This window comes from Lepidochelys olivacea (genome assembly GCF_965140295.1).
Source record: "Lepidochelys olivacea isolate rLepOli2 genome assembly, chromosome: 3".
NCBI lineage: Eukaryota > Metazoa > Chordata > Testudines > Cheloniidae > Lepidochelys > Lepidochelys olivacea.
In genome coordinates this window covers 7,931,818-7,944,066 of record NC_140413.1, presented here as the reverse complement: position 1 = coordinate 7,944,066, position 12,249 = coordinate 7,931,818, and positions in this window count along the sequence as shown.

The window sequence follows — 12,249 nt, the reverse complement described above, 5'->3', positions numbered from 1 at the left end:
GAATTCTTGATCAGGTCCTTTCTGCATTAAAACTGCTCCCACACCACGCTCGGATGCATCTGTGGTTACTAGGAACGGTATGTCAAAGTCTGGGGCCCTTAGTACAGGGTCAGACATGAGTGTCGCTTTAAGCTTGTTAAAGGCCTTCTGACACTTTCCGGTCCACTGAACAGCATTTGGCTGTTTCTTTTTGGTTAGGTCTGTCAGTGGGGCAGCGATTTGGCTGTAGTGCGGTACAAATCGTCTGTAATAACCGGCCAAGCCTAAGAAGGATTGAACCTGTTTCTTTGACTTTGGGACAGGCCACTTTTGGATAGCATCCACTTTGGCCTGTAGGGGGCTGATAGTTCCTTGACCCACCTGGTGTCCAAGGTAAGTCACTCTGTTTAGGCCTATTTGATACTTCTTAGCCTTAACAGTTAGTCCTGCCTCCCTTATGCGCTCAAGGACTTTTTGTAGATGTTCCAGGTGGTCTGCCCAGGAATCCGAAAATATGGCCACATCGTCAAGGTAGGCGACTGCATATTCTCCTAATCCCGCTAGGAGACCATCTACAAGTCTTTGGAAAGTGGCGGGTGCATTTCGCAGCCCGAAAGGGAGTACATTAAATTCATACAGCCCGAGATGTGTGATGAAGGCTGACCTTTCCTTGGCAGATTCATCTAGCGGTACCTGCCAGTACCCCTTGGTTAAGTCCAAGGTAGAGATGAACTGGGCCCGTCCCAGTTTCTCTAATAGTTCATCTGTGCGTGGCATTGGATAGTTGTCTGGGCGAGTTACAGCATTTAGCTTACGGTAGTCCACGCAAAAACGTATTTCCCCATCTGGTTTGGGAACTAGAACCACTGGAGATGCCCATGCACTTTCAGAGGGGCGGATTACACCCATCTGTAACATATCCTGGATCTCCCGTTCTATAGCAGTTTTAGCTTGAGGAGACACCCGGTAAGGGTGGACCCTAATTGGGTGAGCATTACCTGTGTCAATGGAGTGGTATGCCCGTTCAGTCAGTCCTGGGGTGGCTGAGAACGTTGGCGCGTAGCTAGTGCACAGCTCCTGGATCTGCTGTCGCTGCATACGCCCAAGGGTCATGGAGAGGTTCACCTCTTCCACACCACCAGCACATTTCCCTTCATAGTAGACACCTTTGGGCCACTCAGCGTCGTCTCCTCCCTGGGCTGTAAACTGACAAACCTTTAATTCTCTGGAATAAAAGGGCTTTAGAGAATTAATATGGTACACCTTAGGCTTTCGGTTGGAGGTGGGGAATGCTATGAGATAATTAACAGCTCCCAGGCGCTCCTGGACCGTGAATGGCCCTTCCCACGATGCTTCCATTTTATGGGCCTGGAGCGCCTTTAAGACCATGACCTGGTCTCCTACTTTGAAGGAACGCTCTCTGGCATGTTTATCATACCAGGCTTTTTGCTCTTTTTGAGCATCCTGTAAGTTCTCTAGCAAGGGCTAAAGAGGTTCGGAGGGTGTTTTGTAGGTTGGTTACAAAGTCCAGAATGTTAGTTCCTGGAGAAGGTGTAAATCCCTCCCATTGCTGCTTCACCAACTGCAATGGCCCCTTAACCTCACGGCCATATACAAGTTCAAATGGGGAAAACCCTAAACTGGGATGTGGTACAGCTCTGTAGGCAAAGAGCAACTGCTGCAATACTAGGTCCCAATCATTGGAGTGCTCATTTACGAATTTACGTATCATGGCCCCCAAAGTTCCATTAAACTTCTCCACCATGCCATTTGTTTGATGGTGGTAAGGAGTGGCAACCAAGTGATTTACCCCATGAGCTTCCCAAAGGTTTTTCATAGTTCCTGCCAGGAAATTAGTCCCTGCATCTGTGAGGATGTCGGAGGGCCAACCTACCCTGGCAAAAATGTCTGCTAGTGCCTGACACACACTTTTAGCCCTGGTGTTGCTTAGAGCTACTGCTTCCGGCCATCGGGTGGCAAAATCCATGAAAGTCAGTATGTACTGCTTTCCTCTGGGTGTCTTTTTCGGAAAAGGACCCAGAATATCCACAGCTACTCGCTGAAATGGAACTTCAATGATGGGGAGTGGCTGGAGAGGGGCTTTGACCTGGTCTTGGGGTTTTCCCACTCTTTGGCACACCTCACAAGACTGGACATAGGTAGAAATATCCTTGCCCATTCCCTCCCAGTGGAATGATCCCCCCAAACGGTCTTTGGTCCTGTTCACCCCAGCATGGCCACTAGGGTGATCATGGGCTAAGCTCAAGAGCTTGGCCCGGTATTTAGTTGTAACTACCAACTGTCTCTGAGGATGCCAGTCTTCCTGGTGTCCACCAGAAAGAGTTTCCTTGTATAAAAGTCCTCTTTCTACAACAAACCTGGATCGATTAGAAGAGCTGAGAGGCGGTGGGTTGCTCCATGCCGCCATCCAAGCTCTCTGGAGGCTTTCATCTGCTTCCTGTTCGGTCTGGAACTGTTCCCTTGATGCTGGAGACATCAGTTCCTCATGGGATTGTGGACCTAGGCTTGGTCCCTCTGGAAGCGATATAGGGGATGGAGCTGTTTCTGTTGACTGTGAACCGCTCTCCGCTGGTGCACTATGTTGGGATTCAGGCTCCGGCTGAGCCTCTTGTGTAGGGTTATCGGCTGCTGCCAGTTCAGGTTCGGTGGGGCCCTCTGGTGTTGAGGTTGCAAGTACTGGATTCAGTGCTGACACGGGGTCTGGTGTTGGTTGTTCGGCTGGTTCCGGTTCTGGGACTGGTTCCGTCTGGGTCTCTGGGACTGGATCCACTACTGCTGTTGCAGACATTGGCCTGGGGTCCAGGTCCATCACTTCTGACTGGGTCCTGATAGAAGTTTCCGGAACAGAGCTAGGCCTCACGGCTTGTTTAGCCTGGCTGCGGGTGACCATTCCCACCCTCTTGGCCTGCTTCACATGATTGGCCAAGTCTTCCCCCAACAGCATGGGGATGGGATAATCATCATAGACTGCAAAAGTCCACATTCCTGACCAGCCCTTGTACTGGACAGGCAACTTGGCTGTAGGCAAATTGAAAGAGTTGGACTTGAAGGGTTGAATCGTCACTTGGATCTCTGGGTTGATTAAATTGGGGTCCACTAAGGAAGCATGGATAGCTGACACTTGTGCTCCGGTGTCCCTCCACGCGGTGACCTTCTTCCCGCCCACACTCACAGTTTCCCTCCGCTCCAAGGGTATCTGGGAGGTATCTGGGCCTGTGGACCTCTGGTGTGATTCCGGTGCAATGAACTGTAATCTGTTGGGGTTCTTGGGGCAGTTGGCCTTTACATGCCCCAGCTCGTTACACTTAAAACATCGTCCAGCTGACGGGTCACTGGGGCGAGGAGGGTTGCTGGAGAACGGGGTGGTGGGACGATAAGGGGTCTGGAGGGTTCTTTGGGAGGTAGGTGGGGCTTTGGGCGGCCCCCAGTAATAGGGTGTGGTCTGGGGTGGTCCCTTCTGGTCTCCGCTCCAACTGCGACCAGTTTTCTTCTTCTCTGCCACCTCCACCCATCTGGCTCCAATCTCTCCTGCCTCCCTTTCTTGTTCCTTCTTCAGCTGCATGAGTTCTATCTGTCTTTCTTGTTCCCTTTGTTTTTCCTTAGCCTGAAATTTGGCTAATTCCAGCTGTAGTCGAGCTGAGGATTTGGCCATTCTAACCTCTCTGTTTTTAACTAACTTTACACCCGAGGTTTAGAAATAAACAAACAAAACTTGGCTGTAAAATTTTGCTGTGCTGGAATAGAATACCTATTCTCTGATAGTGATTGTCAGCCTACAGAAAAAGACAATTCCCTTGTCTCTGCTCTGGGCCCAAATTAAAGCAAAAAACCTCCAACTGCTTGGAAACCTGCTTACCCAGCCCAAAGAAAAAGCAAATGGGTAGAACACACACCCCCTATTTACTTTTAGGAAGAAAAGAAAAAAAAACCTCTGGGTTGGAAGACTGTGAATTTCCCTGCAGGAGTTAAGTACCCTGCCTCCAGGCAAAGAAAACCTGCAATTCACAAGATAATCCCCTTTTGTCTCTGCTTGGCCACAAAGCAGAGAGAAACCAAGCTGCTTTCAGTTTCAAAGCTGCTTTCTGGACTTTCTTTCCAAAGAAAAAAAAATTTCCTTTTTAAAATCTGTATTTCTAGTTCAAAAAATCTCAACTGGATCTCAAATGATTTCAGGTTAATCCCACCACTGTGCCACCAGGTCAAGGTTCCTCCCCCACTCTGAACTCTAGGGTACAGATGTGGGGACCTGCATGAAAAACCTCCTAAGCTTATCTTTACCAGCTTAGGTCAAAACTTCCCCAAGGTACAAAATATTACACCCGTTATCCTTGGACTGGCCGCTACCACCACCAAACTAATACTGGTTACTGGGGAAGAGCTGTTTGGACGCGTCCTTCCCCCCAAAATACTTCCCAAAACCTTGCACCCCACTTCCTGGACAAGGTTTGGTAAAAAGCCTCACCAATTTGCCTAGGTGACTACAGACCCAGACCCTTGGATCTTAAGAACAATGAACAATCCTCCCAACACTTGCACCCCCCCTTTCCTGGGAAATGTTGGATAAAAAGCCTCACCAATTTGCATAGGTGACCACAGACCCAAACCCTTGGATCTGAGAACAATGAAAAAGCATTCAGTGTTTTACAAGAAGACTTTTAATAAAAAATAGAAGTAAATAGAAATAAAGAAATCCCCCCTGTAAAATCAGGATGGTAGAGATCTTACAGGGTAATTAGATTCAAAAACATAGAGAACCCCTCTAGGCAAAACCTTAAGTTACAAAAAAGATACACAGACAGAAATAGATTATGATTTCTTTAAATGGCTGAGAAAAGAATTGTGCTGAATAGAATAACTAACACATACCTAGCTAGATTACTTACTAAAAGTTCTAAGACTCCATTCCTGTTCTGTCCCTGGCCAAGATGACTACAGACAGACACAGACCCTTTGTTTCTCTCCCTCCTCCCAGCTTTTGAAAGTATCTTGTCTCCTCATTGGTCATTTTGGTCAGGTGCCAGCGAGGTTACCTTTAGCTTCTTAACCCTTTACAGGTGAGAGGAGCTTTCCCCTGGCCAGGAGGGATTCCTGGTCTGTCCCTGGCAAGCGCAGCATACAGACAGACACAGACCCTTTGTTTCTCTCCCTCCTCCCAGCTTTTGAAAGTATCTTGTCTCCTCATTGGTCATTTTGGTCAGGTGCCAGCGAGGTTACCTTTAGCTTCTTAACCTTTTACAGGTGAGAGGAGCTTTCCCCTGGCCAGGAGGGATTTCAAAGGGGTTTACCCTTCCCTTTATATTTATGACAGTTACTCACAATCAACAAAATTAATTTAAAGGAGGAACAAATCTGAGTAATTCTCTTTGGGGACAGCAGGAACTTTGACCAAGAAGAACCAGAACTAGGACATAAATGAGAAGCATTACAGGGTGAAGGTGCTAGGAAGAGGCACACACAGAATCAGGGAAGCGGCAAAGAGACTTAGGGCCAGATTCTGGCCAGCTTTGCACAGAGGTGTGGGCATGGTGACACAGAACAGATAACTCCACTGAGACCAGATGCAATCACAGTTCTTGTGTTTGCTGAGTACAAAGTCTCATCCAGGGTAGTAAAGTCCTGATTGGTATGATTTAATTGGGGTTGGTCCTGCTTTGAGCAGGGGTTTGGACTAGATGAACTCCTGAGGTCTCTTCCAACCCTAATCATCTGTGATTCGATGAACGCTTGCAGATCTGTACAGCTCTAGAGAGGACAGGAAGGTTAGAGGAGATACGGTGCTGTACCCACCACTGCACCTTTCCACGGGTTACAGTGGCCATTCCACCCTGCACTCCAGGAGGAATTCTGAGTCAACGAGGATGTCCCACTGCACCACAACCCCATCCACACTCCTACCAGCATGAGCCGTGCCTTAAAGACATGGTCTGGCCCTTGGAGAGTTTTCCCTTTGTATGTATAAATGACACTTTCTTAGCCACCATATTAGCTCTCTGTGTCATGGTGATATTTGCTTGCTATACTGGCAACAGCATGTTCTTACTCCTGTTAACCCTGAAACCAATGCAGTTATGGGAGAGGGAGCTGAGTTCTATTCTACCTCATGAATTGTCAGCTGATTTTCTACCACAGCATCCTGGTGAATGCAAGGGAGGCAGAAAGAACCCAGCTTGATTTTCAGATACCAGGCATGTTTTGCAGGCCTGTTGAGTAAGAAAAGAAAAATAACGTCTTGAACTTTAAACTTAGCCTATTTGATCTGAAATGATGGAGCGACATTAAAATATGAACCTTCACAATAGCATTTGTAGAGACGCTGTTCTGATTACCACCTCCTGCCGCAGTAAAGCAAAGTTACATTGACAGTGTTAAAAACTTGGAAGGGTGCAATTGCAGTGAAGGAAAATCATCGACTGGGGAGGCAAGAACTTTTGTCAAGTAATGATCGGAAAGCACAGGGTGCAACTAACGTACTGCAAAGAAACAGGGAGAGCTGGCACAAGTGGAGCAGCTGAGTGGGGAGTCTGAACTGACTGGCAGCTCTTCACATGTATAAAAACAGCAGTAACAAAGTTTCCCTCTGTAATACTGTATATTATACTTGGAACCCAATTGATGAAAACATATACGGCACTTTGATAAAGTAATGGCCTCTGAGCTTGGACATTGCAGTGATGGGTGAACGATTAAATCCCTGAGCTAATAAAGTGCTATGTGTAAGGGTAGCCACTGAGGTCATTGGATACTAATCATGTAATGTGACAGGGATATTAACCTTTTGTAACCCTGACTCATGACAGGAGGCCAGAAATCAATCCCAATCCAGCAAAATTGCATATGGACCAAAGTGCTTTACGAGATGAGGGCTTACAATACCCTGTGATCCTTGCGAACCAGCCACTAGAGGCCTGACAGGCACAGGGTGGTGGCATGACTTGCCCAAGGTCACCTAGCAGGCTGATGACCAAGATGGGACTAGAATCCAGGTCTTCTGAGATCTGACAAGATCAAATGGCTAGAATTTGAAGCTAGGCCAAGTCCCACAGACATGAGGCACAATTTTTAACAGTGAGGATAATTAACCATTGGAACAATTTACCCAGGGTTGTGGTAGAATCTCTATCCCTGAAGAAGAGCTCTGTGTAAGTGTAAAAGCTTGTCTCTCTCACCAGCAGCCATTGGTCCATTCAAAGATACTACCACATCCACCTTCTCTCCATCACTGAACATTTTAAAATCAAGAGTGGATGTTTTTGAAACTCAGGGAAGTCCTGTGGCCTGCACTAAACAGGGGGTCAGACCACACAAGGACACTGGTCCTTTCTGGCCTTATAATCTGCAAATTTGTTTCCCCTATCACTAGGTGACTACAGGAGGAGGGAAGGTTAGGTGGCGGAGGGTCAGGATTGGGCTTAAAGCAATCTGAGTTTGATTCCTACCTGTGCCCCAGACTCCCTCAGTTCCCCATCTGTAAAATGGGCATCTTTCTTCCACCCATTGTTTGTTTTGTCTATTTAAATTAAAAACTCTTCATGGCAGGGACCGTCACTTACCATGTGTTTTAACAACACCTAGCACAATGGGGCCCTGACCTGAATTTGGGATGCTACCTGCTACTGCAGTGCAAACAATAAAGTAGAGAAGGAGCGAGTAGATGCAATACATACTTAGGAACACTAGAGACAGCACGTGGAAAGAGTGTAAGTGAAAGAATAGCATGATGGTTTACCTTTTTGTAAATTTGCTTGAATAAAGTACCCAGCTAATCTTGCTGCCTACTTAATAACTTCAGTCACAATCCCCTGATATTGCTGTTCTGATACATTTATCTTGACTCGGGCTTTTGTCCTACCTGTTCAAATCTCTAAACAGACAAACAGTATTTTCCACAACCATTAAGAAGTTTTGACATTGGTCAAACAGGACAGTCTCTACGTAAAAGAATAAATGGACACAAATCAGATGTCAAGAATTATAACATCCAAAAACCAGTCGGAGAACACTTCAATCTCTTTGGTCACTCGATTACAGACCTAAAAGTGGCAATTCTTCAAAAACAGACTCCAACGAGAGACTGCTGAACTGGAATTAATTTGCAAACTGGATACAATTAACTTAGGCTTGAATAGAGACTGGGAGTGGATGGGTCATTACACAAAGTAAAACTATTTCCCCTTGTTTATTCCGACCCCTCACCCCCCACTGTTCCTCAGACGTTCTTGTCAACTGCTGGAAATGGCCCACCTTGATTATCACTACAAAAGGCTCCCCCCAGCCCCCGCTCTCCTTAAGTGATCACTCTCGTTACAGTGTGTATGGTAACACCCATTGTTTCATGTTCTCTATGTATATAAATCTCCCCACTGTATTTTCCACTGAATACATCTGATGAAGTGAGCTGTAGCTCACGAAAGCTTATGCTCAAATAAATTTGTTAGTCTCTAAGGTGCCACAAGTCCTCCTCTTCTTTATCCGTATAGTTTTGCATTAGGCTAACACTGCTCCCACGAAGGTCAATGGGAGTCTTACTATTAGCTTCTTTTTGAGGAGCAGAATTAGGCCAGTGCTGAGTGCTTTAGAAACTCCCATGCATAATGCCTCTGTCAGAACCTTGATGTGTGTGCCACCAAGGCTTGATTTTCAAAAGTGACTAGTGATTTGGGGGAGGGGGAACTCAACTTTTGAGGGCCAAACATGGGACAATTAAAAGGGGGTGATTTGCAGAGGGTGGGTGCTCAGCATGGTCTAAAAATAACCCCTGTATAGTGTCTTCAATCAGACCCCCAAAAGTTGAGGCACCCAGAATCACCCGTAATTTCTGCAGCCCTCCGTGATTAATATGATGTAACATGTTTTCTTTATTTACCTTCACAGGATTATTTGTACTGATTTGGGAGCTGATCCATCCTGCCTCCATGAGATGACTCAGGCTTTGCAGAGCTAGACACTATATCCACCTCAGCTCTTCAATGGCATTTAGTCATTTCTGATATCCCCGAGAAGAGGATAATACGACTATAATAGTTGAAATCACACAAACTTGACAACATCATAACATTTCTTACGATGCTCAGCTGAAGAGGGTCCAGCAGAGGGAACGAGCCCACTGTTTGATCAGCATGCGAATAGGAACTGAGAATTACCATTTTGAAATCACTGAGTTATTCTGATTCACCTGGGCAGCAGAAGGGACTGGAGTGGAGCATGTTTTATACCGGCACCTGCTTTTCCTCCTCTGCTACAGTCTCGGACTTTGTTGGAAGGGCAGGTTGTTGGTATTTTTCCCAGTGCTGTATGAACACAGACGTCAATTGAAGTCAGTGAAATTAAACTGGGGGTGAATTTGGTCCCATGGCCCTGCTTCACAGAGATTAGAAACCAGATTGAACTGCATTGTCTGTCCAGACACAAAATACACTGGCCGCTCAAACCCACTCCCAGAGCAGACAGTGTTTCTTAGGAAGATTATTTCTGAGAAAGGCTTTGCGGGTGAAGTGAGTTTTAAGGAAGGATTTGAATGGAGAAAAGGTGGAGATTGGCACAAGAGAACTAGGAGCTTGTTTCAAATCCCAGGGGCAGTCACCAAACCGTGCCAGGATATTATCTCCAACAATGCATCCCAATTATAGTTAAGTCCTTGCTGTTGGAAGTGGCTGGGCTGGGTTTGCTGGAGCCTGGCGTGTTAGCAGTAGCAGTGTTTTGTGTCAGGAATACATCACTGGTTAAGTGCCGTTTGCTAATTACGTACATCATAACGCATTTTCAGAAAGCAGATTAAATGAGGTGCAGGTTACTGCTCTTTGTGTTTTACTGAAATTGTCATTCGGTAGATTAGTTATTACCACAGGGCCTCAACCGTCTAGTGCCCTGAACGTAAAATGCATGAATGGGACCTGCGCTGGATTTCAGAAGAGCTGAGCGCCTCCGGCTCCCATTGACTTGAATGGGTTTAGTCCTGCTCACACTTGCAGCAATGCCAGAGCAGAAACAGTAGTGAGGGCCCGAAGACCGCTCTATCTACAATCCCCATCCCAGCACTTGTTTGCTTCTGGAAGCTGTGTGCTTGCAACAAAAGAATAGAAATACGGGGGGCGGGGGGGGGGGGGGGGCTGCTCGACCTCCAGAATCTCCCTGGCAGCAAAAGAGGAGCCCAACAAATAAGCCCCCTCTCCCTGCCAGCATAAAGCAAGAGGCTGAAAGCTCAGAGGGAAACTAAGGCAGAGAAGGAAACGACTGCCTAAGGTCTCACAGAGGGAGCAGATTTGGATCGGCCTGCAGAGAAATTTCCCAGGAGTCTCTAGGACTCAGAGGCCTTCCAGTCTCTCCAGACAATAGCAAATTAAGCCCGGATCCTGCTGAGCTGTGGATCGAAGGCCTAGCTCAGAGGGCCCATGAGAGGGGACACAAATCCTGGAGACGGGTGGGGCTAGCAGGCACAGAGGGTAGGGATGGAGGGCGGGGCAGAGACTTGTCACTTTCTGTTGCTTTTTGTGTTTGAATTTAGTGCATTCCCGTGTTCAGTGCGGTTGGGCGTGATCTCAGACACTGCATTAATTCAAACACAAGGTGGTAAATAGTGGGAGGGCAGCACATGTGACAGGTCAAGCTCTGAGGCAGCTGGGCCCACTGGAGAATCCCAATATTAGGGAGAATTTTCCAATTCCCATATCTGAGGGAAGGAAAGACCACCCCTGGGTACTGCTGGTCGAGAGGAGCCTCAGCCTGAGCCACCACAGTCTAACCTGCCCTCAAAGGCCCCTGTTGTCTCCTTTCCTAGGAGGCCCTGGCTTCCCCAGTCTGACACCAAGATGGAGCCAGTCCCTGAACTCAGGGATCCCCTATCCTGCATCCATACTGAACAGCTTTGTTGAAATGCTTCTGACAAAATATAATTTTGAGGAAAAATGGCTTTTAGTCACAAATGAACGTTTTAGGGGACAAACTTCATTTTCAGTGAAGTGTTCTAGTTCTTCAACCACAAAAATCAGAAACTGCAAATTTATTGAAAACTGAACAATTTTAGTAAAATTTTTCAGTTCCTGGTTTCGTGTTTGAAAAAAAAAATTCACGGGGAATTTCAACAAAAATATAAAACAAAAACAAAAAAAGACCAAACAAGTTTAAAAAAATGTCCACACAAAAACCCCCACAAAAATTCAGCAGCATTTTTTGACTAGCCATAGTACTGAACCAGGTGTCTCTCTCTCTGAGTTCTCTGGCAGCCTACTGTGTATTGGGAGGCAGTGAAATCCAAGAGATACTTGGATTGATTTCCATACAGTCTTGATACAATTTATGGCAGCACTTTCCAGACGGGCTGCTGATGTACTGGGCTATTCCCCATGCTCTCCTTCAGGAGCTAGGCAATTAAACAGAGAACCAACAACAGCAGCTAATGACAGGTTTCAGAGTAGCAGCCGTGTTAGTCTGTATCCGCAAAAAGAAAAGGAGTATTTGTGGCACCTTAGAGACTAACCAATTTATTTGAGCATAAGCTTTCGTGAGCTACAGCTCACTTCATCGGATGCATACCGTGGAAAATACAGTGGGGAGATTTTATATACACAGAAAACATGAAACAATGGGTGTTACCATACACACTGTAACCAGAGTGATCAGGTAAGGTGAGCTAGTACCAGCGGGAGAGAGAAGAAACCTTTTGTAGCGATAATCATGGTGGGCCATTTCCAGCAGTTGACAAGAACGTGTGAGGAACAGTATGGGGGGGAAATAAACATGAGGAAACAGTTTTACTTTGTGTAATGACACATCCACTCCCAGTCTTTATTCAAGCCTAATTTAATGGTGTCCAGTTTGCAAATTAATTCCAATTCAGCAGTCTCTTACTGGAGTCTGTTTTTGAAGTTTTTTTGTTGAAGAATTGCCATTTTTAGGTCTGTAATCAAGTGATCAGAGAGATTGAAGTGTTCTCCGACTGGTTTTTGAATGTTATAATTCTTGACATATGCCGTCATGTGCCAGCAATGCCCCTCTGCCATGTACATTGGCCAAACCGGACCGTCTCTATGTAAAAGAATAAATGGATACAAATCAGACGTCAAGAATTATAACGTTCAAAAACCAGTCGGAGAAAACTTCAATCTCTCTAGTCACTCGATTACAGACCGAAAAGTGGCAATATTGAGTTTGCAAGCTCTCTGGGGCAGGGACTTTCTCTGACTGTGTGTACAGCACTAAGCACCCTGGAGCCCCACTCTTGGCTGGTGCATCTAGGCCCTTCCATACTGCTAA